Raw genomic sequence first — 7,755 nt, forward strand, 5'->3', positions numbered from 1 at the left:
CTTTCCTGAAATTTCCTTTTTAACAAAAGAAAAAACAATTCTGTCCTGGGATCATAAGCTTCATTTAGCTCTGAGATGACTACAAGCCACCTGTTTTGTAAAATGTTCCCCAATTTGGGCCTGTCTGTTGTTTTCATAGGATTGCATTCAGGTTCTGCATTTTCAGCAGGAGTAAGTGGTGCTGAGTCCTCGGTACATCACACCAGGAGGCCCATGATACCTCTTGCCTTCAGTCCAGGGGATATTAACTTTAATCACCTGACTAAGGTACAATTGTACAATTATTAACTTTTCCTTGTAATTTATTAGTGTGGAAAGTGGGGGATACTTGGAGACTATGTAAATATTGTTTCTTTTCTTCCTTATACCTGTAAGATTCAGCATCCTCTGATGATTCAGCACATTCCATGTAAATCCTTAGTCTTCTACTAGGTTCTGACTACCGTCTTTGACCAGCCCAGAGTTAGACAGGAGATTGGAAAAGGAGACAGCTCATTTCTTTTCCTCAAGGACTTCAGCTAGGGAAGGGACCACATATACAGAGCAGTACAGAACAGTGTGGAAGGAAAGCCCAGTGGAGCAGTCCTCACTCTGAGGCCAATAGGAGGTCAGAAAAGAGGTGCTCAGCTGGAGCTAGAGCTCTCTGGAGCAATGGACCCTGAACCAAGGGCAGGGAGAATGTGAATGGTCAGAAATCTGGAACGACAGGAGAATCTGTGTCCATAAGCCATCTATGAGGGCCCCAGGGACCTTTTCCCAAATGCCTGTCATCCCACCAGCTCCCCGGGTAATGAGAAGACCGGAACCACCAGGCTTTCTTCCAATCCTTGTGCAAAGTTGGGGCAAGAGGAGGCAGAGGAGCCTTGTCCATAGTGTACCAGGTATGGGGTATTCAGAAGGGATCCAAAGGCAGCAATCCCCCCATGCCACACCTTTCTCACTCATTTGGCAAACACTGCAGAGCACCTAATAGGTGCCAGGCATTGAGTGCCATGCTTGAGGCACAAAATACTCTCGAGTAGTTCTCGATTAAGGATACCTGGAACCCAGAGGCCTCTTAAGTTTGCCCAGCATTCAGGGCAAGGCAGCAAGTGTCAAGACTTGCTTCTGCTTCTGCCCAGAATCAAGAGCAGAATAAAGTGGTGGGTAAAACAGCTGCATTCTCTCACTCAGATGGCTCTTCTCTCCAGAGCTAGGCTGAGGGCATTCACAGGCTCCCTCCTCTGCCCTCTCTCTTCTCCATGGCCCTTCCCAACACTTAGCAGAGAGCTGGGCCAAACTCCTGAGACCCAGGACACCTGCTTGCTTGGCAGAGGAGAAAACTGGCAGGGGCAGAGGGATCCAGTTAACCCTTGCTCTGGGGATCCAGTTAACCCTTGCTCACTTTCCAACACTCAGCCCAAGTGTCCCCCCCCAGACAAGGTTACCTACCTTCCCTCCTCAGGGCTCCCCCAAGCCCTGCACCACACTACCCTGCAGTCAGTTGTCTTTGCTTGGCAAGGAGCCTCCTACGGGGGGATGAGTGCAGCTGATTTTGAATCTGGGCTCTGTTACTTTCTTGCATTGTGATTTTGGGCAAGTTATTTACCTTCCCCAAGCCTCTGATGGTTCATTGGCCAAGTAAGGTGATAGCACCTTGCAGAGTCACTTGCAGGGTTAGAAAGAATACCCATAACACACTCAGCATTGTGCTCGGAGGGTGGCAATGTGTGTGCTGTCATCATCATGTCTCCCCTGATCCTCAGCACAGTGCTGGTATGTAGGGAACCAGTGTACCCCGCCTTCCACGAAGATTTTCATTTAAAGACTAGGCAAAATGAGGCCCAAGTCTGACCCAAAGAAAAAGGCCTCACTGTGGGATCTGAGGCCCTGAGCAGTACTGGGGTATAACAGGGCAGATGTATTGGGTCTGCCTGGTGGCCCTCATGGTAGTTCCCGTTGAGTCCATTCCCTGCCCACGCAGGCTAAAAATGAACCACAATTGCCTGGCTTCTGAAACCCCTCTTGGGACCACAGGGAAAGGTAAATGGGAGACAAAGTTGGCAGCATATGGGTCCAGTGATTTCCTGCCACCCCAGTGCCCCCAGCCTGGGCCCCAGAGCTGGGCCCCAGGAGGAGGTAAAGAGGGAGGGGCAGTAGCCAAGATGATTCACATGGAGACTCTGGAGATGAGAGGAATCCTCATACTTCAATTAGTGAAGTATGGGACCCCCAGAAATGGTCAAATCTTCCCCTTGATTTGGAGTGATGGAGAGCCAGTTTGCATTGATCTTCAGAATTTGCTTATAGTTTTCTTCAGAGTTCTGTGTACTGGGGAAAACAGAGTGGACAAAAGCACAAAAGGTTTTGAACCTCAGGTGGCTGCATAAACTGTTAATAAATATTCCATTTATTTCCACTGAACTTCCTCTCCTTGCTAAGAATAAAAGCTAATTGGGTCTTTGGGTTTTTCTGTTTCCCTCCATGCTCCCCCTCTGTCCCCACTGCCAGCAAGAACTACTAGGGTGGGAGGACTTTGGACTCCTTAGCAGCATGCTAAGTACCATGTCATTCACTCAAGCCTGAGAAGCCAATTCCAGCCCACCTGATGAAGGGGAGGAGGACAGGACCTTTCCTGGCACCTGAGCCGACATAGATGATGCATTTCCCAAAGGTGAGATTGGGTGGTTGAAAGACCCGTGAGCAGGAGCGGGGAGCTAGGAGGCTGGACACAGCATAGGAGGAAGCTGCTGTGGAGAGGGTCCACAGCCCGGGGAGCTGAGGTATGGAGATTCAGAGCACCCACCATTCTGCACACAGCCCTGGGCTCAGACCCTGACTTGGGTCATCTGGGCAAGGGACTGCACCTCTCTGAGTCTGTTTCCTCATTCATATAATAGGGACGAAAACACCCACCTTGGAGCATTAAGTGGGGTTGTAACAAGACAGCTCAACACAAGGTCTAGCTCAAAGCCAGCGCCCCTAAGTGGTAGCTACACCCATGGCTCAGAAAGAAGAGCCCAAACGATGAGTGTGAGGGCCCCGATTCCTCTCCCCAGCCATCAGGGTCCTGAGCATCCTTGGGGCCTGGGCTTATCTGCTGGGACCCCCACAGGCCAGCTGTTGGAGCCTGGCACTGTCAACTGTCCAGCTCTGGGTCTCCCCACTGAAAATGAGAATAAGGGCTGAGTTCCTCATGCCAGTGACCCCCTCGTACACACGTGTAAATAGGGTAATAGAAATAACTGAGCACACTGGCTGGAAGAGGTGGGAAGACTTTTCACTGTATACTTCTTCATACTTTTGAATTTTGAAATATATGAATGTTGCCTTTAAAAAAAAACAAAGAACATTTTTAAAATGCAAAGACCAAATTAATATGTAGCCTGAGGCCACGTGACCCCAGAGGAGGCTTGTAGACAATAACAGCCACAGTGTTGCCAGGAATGCTCTTGGGATAAAGGGCAAGGAGAGGAAGGGGCATGGGAGCAGCAGCTAATTGGGGTCCCTGGGAAAGAGTGTGAGCAGCAAGAAACAGAGGTGTATGCACCTCAAGCTGACAGGAATTCTCTGGGAGAGTCGCAGGGCTGACTGGACTGGGAGAAGGTGGCTTACAGTGGTCTAATGTCAAGTTCAAGCTTGCTTCAATTAGGACGTGAAGTGTCGATCCAATGGAACTAAGGAAAGGGACAAAGGGGATCGAAGCCTGAACTATTCATTCTCAGTATCTATTCTCTCCCATCATTTACAACTCAGAATCCTTGGGGCAGCAGGAGGTAGCCGTGCATGGCTGTCTCATGTACTCCTCGCAACCCTTGGGGTGGTAGTACTATTATTCCCATTTTAGGGAGGAGACTGGGGCTCAGAGAGGTTAAGTAGCTTTTTCAAAGTGACACAGAAGATATTTGAAAGAACTGGGTTTGCATATGGTCAGACGTCAAAGCTTATGCTTTCTTCACTCCCATACTCTAGTCTCTGAGCCTCCTCCTGGTCTAGGCAAATCATGGTTAGACCCCCACAGAAGGTGCAAGCCCAGAGGGGGATGTTCGGAGCTCCTGAAAGGGATGAGGAGTTAGGCTAGCATGAAGGAAAAGGAGTTTGGCTGATAGAAGGGGCCTGGGGTGCTGGGGCAGGTCTGAAGACCAGACACCAAGGGCATGGGGGAGACAGCAGGGAACCGAAGGGAGGACTCGCAGGGAGGAGGACAGCTTAGAGAAGCAGGATGGAGGGGCAGAGAGGCAACTCTCAAGTCAAAAGCCTATACTTGCAAATACTCAGCTGAGGGGAAAGAGAGCTGGTTATACACTGACTCCGAGTGTGCTATTATTATTTAAAAAGCATGTTCAGAACACCCACCCCTCTGGAACATGTCTTCAGTGGTATGCAGGCAGTGAATCAACAGTGATGAACGTCCACCCGCCAGGAGTGAATTGTCTACCAGTGGTAGCTAATACTTTTTACTCGAGGGTGGATTCCATTTTGTGAGAGAGACGCATAGTATTCACCGCCAAGTCTGATATGTTCCCTTGGGCAGGGCTGGTCCCTGAGCTCACGGGCCCAATGTCCCTTGACCCCCTTACCCGTATGGTGGGGTTCTCATTGTGGTTGGTGGCCCAGTAGACCTCATGCCAGAGGGAGCTGCAGGTTTGCCCAGCTCTCTGGCAGTAGAGCTTGGCGGGCAGGAGGCCGGAGGACCTGGAAACACTGGTGTGGGTGGGGAGGCTCTGATCTGTCTGTGTCTCACTACACTCCGTGTGCGGGAGTGCGTGGGATCCAGCTCAGAATAGGAAAAATGTCAGATCTCTATAAAAGCCCAGAAAGAGATGGGAGCTATTAACTAAAAGTTCTAACTAAACACATTCTTTTCATATTAGCATCACACAGAAAGGGAGAAGGGAGAGAAAAGTGAGTAGAGTGAATGGAGAGCTGAAGGCCTTTGAAGATCCCTGGGGGATGGGGGGGGAGGGGGCAGGAGCTGGAAGGAGCCCTGGGATCTAACCAGGAGCCAGCACCTGCCCCAGGATAAGGCTGGGGGAGGCCACCAGTTCCCCCAGCAGCTGCCCCACAGTCCACACCAGCCTCTAGACAGCAACACTGCATCAAAAATGTTGAGGGCTGGGACGCCTGGGTGGCTCAGCGGTTGAGCATCTGCCTTTGGCTCAGGGTGTGATCCTAGGATCCGGGATCGGGTCCCACATCGGGCTCCCTGTGTGGAGCCTGCTTCTCCCTCTGCCTGTGTCTCTGCCTCTCTCTCTCTCTGTTTCTCTCATGAATAAATAAATAAAATATTTTTTAAAAAAATATTGAGGGCAAACCAAGATACTTATCAATGAAATTACTTGATATTTAGAATTTGCTGCAAAAATATTTCATGAGTTGACATATGTTAAAGCTGGGTGGGGGGGCGCCTGGGTGGCTCTGAGCATCTGACTCTTGGTTTCAGCTCAGGTCATGGTCTCAGGGTCCTTGGACTGAGCCTGTGGCTGGCTCGGAGTTCAGTGGAGAGTCTGCTGGAAATTCTCTCCCTCTGCCTCTCCCCACTTCACATGCATGTGCACTGGTGTGCTCACTCTAAAATAAATAAATAAAAGTTTTTAAAGGAAAAAAAGCTAGGTGGTAGTTTTTTTTCCTTTAAACACATGGAGGTTCTTCATGTGGGTATCTCTACTTTTCATCATGCTTGAAATAAATAATGTATGATAAGCAAAAAGTCTTTCAAATGGGTAAGCTATGAAGAAATAAAAAACTGCAGGTAGAAGAAGACTAGCAGAGGAATATAAGCCATAGGATATAGGCAGAAATTAATGAGAATTGGGTCTTGGGTTTTCTTAAATAACACTGCAAATCGGGGGTTCTTCGCTAGGGGATGATGGATGAGCTGTGGTCCCTGAGCTCCCTGTAATCGTGTGCAAAGTGACCCGATAGTCTTCAGCAAGTTTTCAAAGAAGCTGTGACTTTCCCCCAGAGGTTAATAAATTGTACTTTCTCTTAAACATGCTATGCATTCATTAGTCACTGGGTGTGTGGTTTTTAAGTAGAGGGTTTATTTTACAGAACTGGCACGTTCACATCTGGTTCCCGTGTTTTCAACTCTCAGTCAGTGGTACCTGGAACTGAACAAAATTGGCCAACCCCCTTCACAGCCCAGCTCCCAGGGGGCAGCCCCCAGGGGCCCCGCAGCCTCTGAGCCTCATCAGTGGAGGTAGCAGTGAGCTGTGCCAGAGAGAAGGACACCCAGTGGGGAGGGGAGGCCCTGGGCTCTGAGAGTGGAAGCCAGAAGTGGTGTGGAGGCTGTCATCCTCTGGTTTCCAGCTGGGAATGTCCAACAGAAACCATAGTTTTGAAGAGTCTGAGGCGTAAAACCCAGAGAATCCCTTAGAAAACACCTACCCATTCCTCACAGGAGAGCCTAACGCCTGACATGATGTCATGCCCTTTGCAGTAAATTCTTTTAAGAAGGCCAGCTCCCTATAAGCTCCCCAGAATAGGCAGAGCAGGCTGTCACCGGGGTCACAGCCTGGTAGGGGAAGTGGGGCTAGTTTTAGGGGACCTTGAGGATCTCATCTCGGAATCATCTCCACACTTAAGTCAAGGCTTGAAGGCCTGCCCCACCTCCTAATGCATTAGGGCTAACATTTCACAGGCTAGTGTGAGAAACAAGGACTTGGCCCTTGGCCTTGGGAACAGAGGTAGGAAGAGAGGACTGAACACTAGGTCCAGGTATTACTCGGGAGCTGGGGCTCTGACTTCTGCTCTCTATCACCCTGCAACAGAGAAGACATCTGAGAGCGGAAGCCATTCCCCACTCTTCCACAGGAGGGCACAGACAGACCCACAAGGACTCTTGTCTCCCAGCACTCCTGTCTCCTCCCTGACCAGGCACCTGAAACCAGGAAGCCTGCCTGCCTGCCCCCTCACATGGAAAGGGAAGGAGACCCTTGGTGGGCTCTGCTCATTCTTAGAGGAGACCATGGGGCTGAAGGGAATGAGACAAACTGGAGAAGAGATCCGTCCCAGGACAGGGGCTGATGAAGGCTTGTGACTGAGGTGCCTCTGGGCTCTCACTTCAGAAGGACCTGCTATCTATTGGCCACCTCCCCACCCCCAAATCCTGACTCCCAACCTTCCTCCTTTGGACCCCCCACAACACACACACACTTTCTGTCTGAACTCTCCCCTGGCTTTCACGGTTTGGATATCTATGTCCTGAGAGAGAAGTAGGAGCACTCCAGGCAGTTCATCCCTCTACACCACCTCCCCTCAGAATCTCGACTCCGAGGACATCCTCCAGAATGGTTTTCTGCATCCCTGTAAACTGTCAATGCAGTGCAACAAGGTGCAGGACCAGGAGAAAATGCTGTGTGGCAACTTTTGGGTTATGTCCTTATCCTTCCTCGCTTGTGGTCCCCGCCTCGGCTGCCTCCTTCCTAAACCCCTTATAGTGCTTCACCCCCAACTCAGGACAGGTGGCCTCAGGTTCCTCCTGTTGGGGAGAAGGGGGGTAGTTTCTGTTGTATCTGGGCACTATGGCCATCCTGGCCCAGGAGCCAAAAGAATGGGTTTGCAATGGAGGCTTTCAGAGACACATCTTAAGATGTTTCACAGTGTGGACCAGGACCTCCTCTCGTGCCCCCCATCACCTCCCAGAAAGTACTCCCTACAGTTCAGATTCCAACCGAGCACACAGAAGCCATGGAGAGAAGGACCAAGCTATTGCCAATGGGCCACCTGACCAGATTCCGGGAAGCAAAGACCACTGAAGAAGTCTTGTGTTGG

Source organism: Vulpes lagopus, chromosome 1 (genome assembly GCF_018345385.1).
Source record: "Vulpes lagopus strain Blue_001 chromosome 1, ASM1834538v1, whole genome shotgun sequence".
NCBI classification, from domain to species: Eukaryota; Metazoa; Chordata; class Mammalia; order Carnivora; family Canidae; genus Vulpes; species Vulpes lagopus.